This window comes from Bidens hawaiensis, unplaced genomic scaffold (genome assembly GCF_021521415.1).
Source record: "Bidens hawaiensis isolate Kalapana, Puna unplaced genomic scaffold, B.hawaiensis_p1.1 tig00001961_1, whole genome shotgun sequence".
In the NCBI taxonomy this organism is placed as follows: Eukaryota; Viridiplantae; Streptophyta; class Magnoliopsida; order Asterales; family Asteraceae; genus Bidens; species Bidens hawaiensis.
Genome location: NW_027491109.1, coordinates 812,479 through 814,897, shown reverse-complemented (window position 1 = coordinate 814,897; position 2,419 = coordinate 812,479). Strand labels below are relative to the sequence as shown.

The following is a 2,419-nucleotide window of genomic DNA, read 5'->3' as shown; positions in this document are numbered from 1 at the left end:
GATCAAAAGAACCGATTTCGTCATCGATGCAAGATTCGTTTACCTTAACGAATCATTTTCTTGTCCAATATGTTGAACCTCTGGCTATTTAAATGAACCGCACTTCCAAACCCTAGAATGTTACTGAAATATCATTCCTCCATCGTTTCCTTTAGCCTCCATCCTCTGGTTTTAGTGTTTTTGTCTTCAAGTGCAAGCTGACAGTTGACTTTGGTGTTTCCTGAGCTTTGACTTAGTATTTCTCATCATTCTAAACTTTTTCTGGGTAAGTTGTCTTCTGTGAATATGTTCATAATTATTCACTAAACAATAACCCTCAATCAATTTATGTGATTGATGGGATTAAACGTGCCAATTGGACTCTGATCCGTTTAAGGGCAATTTGGTCAACAACTTTGACTGATCAATTTCTATCACTTTTGGTCGGAACTAGCTTTCGGTCCAGAAGACTTTTTTGACTCATCTTTAAGCTTTGAGTGTACTGGTCAGAACCCGACTCCCGACTTGAAGTTCGGATTCTGACCCATCTCAGCTCGCTTATTTACTAGAAAACCTCATATCTTGAGTTCAACATATCTAATTAATGTGCGCTGTTCTCAGTTTTAATTCTAGTTTATTAACTCTAAGTTTCAAGTTCGTTCGGATTATCTCAGTCGGCTCGTTGAAAGTTAGGTTTCTCGTTTATTCTTATTCTCATTATCTAAACTCGCCTAAGTAATAAGTGGAGAAGTCATTCCCCTTATTTTACCTATTTTAATGTTCTAAGGACTTATGCGTACCTACAAACTATTTACATGTTGGTCACAATCAGATCTTGAACTAGAAAAACGAAACAGACCAGATTTCTACTAACTTTGTAGTTATATTCTTATAACAAGACTGATTTTTAGTGTACATAATTAAAGAAACAAACCCCTCTATTTATAGAGTGGGAAACACAAAACTACTTAGACACCCACTTGACACTTAACTTGAAACACAAGTTGGTCTTACACCCTTATCCTACCCACTTGTTATCTTCTGCAAATCTTCTTATATAATAAGCAACCTGAATTTTCAGTCCAATTGGCTTGCAACTTGTTTTATTTTTACTACTAAACTTTAACCCAAAGTTAAACCTGAAAATTGTTTTTACCGGCGGGTAAAAACCAAACTGAAAAGTAGCACGGAATCAACTAACATTCACCCCCTTGATTCCGTTCTTCAAAGCTGTTAGGTCTTCAACTCCTAGAATTTCCCTCATCTCGATAAACTTGACTCTTGGCAAGGCTTTTGTCAAAATATCGGCTTTCTGTTCATCTCCACTCACGTGCTCTATCTTCACCATATTCTTTTCCACACATTCTCGGATGAAGTGATACTAAGTATCAATATGTTTGCTTCGTCCGTGAAATACTGGATTTTTCATTAACAATATTGCAGACTTATTATCTACATGTAGTGTTATAGCTTCCACACTTTTCTCAGTTATCTCATCTAGTAAACCTTTCAACCAGATTGCTTGACAAGCTGTAGTGGTTGCGGCTATAAATTCAGCTTCACAAGATGACAAAGCAACCGTATTTTGCTTTTGACTACACCATGTTATCGGACCACCCCCGTAATAGAACACCATTCCTGTTGTGCTCTTACCATCCATACGATCAGTCGCATGAGAGATGTCACTATAGCCTACTAACTTTGCATCTCCATTTTTCTTGTAGCGAATCCTGAAGTCAATCGTGCCTTTCACATACCTCATCACATGCTTCACAGCTTGTGAATGTGATGTCCTTGGGGACTCCATAAAACGACTAGCTATGCCAACCGCATAACTAATATCTGGTCGTGTGTGTGTTAAATATCGAAGACAGCCAATTATTCTTCGATATTCGGTGGCATTAACACACTCTTGATCCTCATCTTTTCCAAGTTTTAGACTTGGGTCCATAGGACATTTTGTAGGATTGCATTCCCACAAATTTGCATCTTTGAGAATCCTCGTGGCGTATCCATCTTGCTTCAAAGTGATACCCATCTTGTCTTGTTTAACTTCTACTCCCAAGTAGTAAGTTAACAAACCCAAATCACTCATTTCAAAGCGGTCTTACATCTGTCTTTTGAATGCATTGATCTCATCTTTACAAGGTCCTGTGATGATTAAATCATCCACATAAACTCCCACAATTAACGACCAGCCTTTCTGATTCTCTTGTACACAACATGTTCTCTTGGACAATGAGTAAAACCAAGTTGTTTTAGTGTTGCATCCAACTTCGAGTTCCAAGCTCTCGGAGCTTGTTTCAAGCCATATAAGGCTTTGGATAGCTTGTACACGAGGTGTTCTTTTCCCGGTTTCTCAAATCCTTCAGGTTGTGATACATAGACATCTTCTTTAAATTCTCCATTCAGGAATGCGGTTTTGATATCGAGGTGGTGA

General features: G+C 38.0%; 1 pseudogene; it reads right to left on the bottom strand.

The window, feature by feature from the left end:
• Positions 1-1,360: 1,360 nt before the first annotated feature.
• Positions 1,361-2,017, bottom strand: LOC143604487 (secreted RxLR effector protein 161 pseudogene; annotated as a pseudogene).
• Positions 2,018-2,419: the final 402 nt, after the last annotated feature.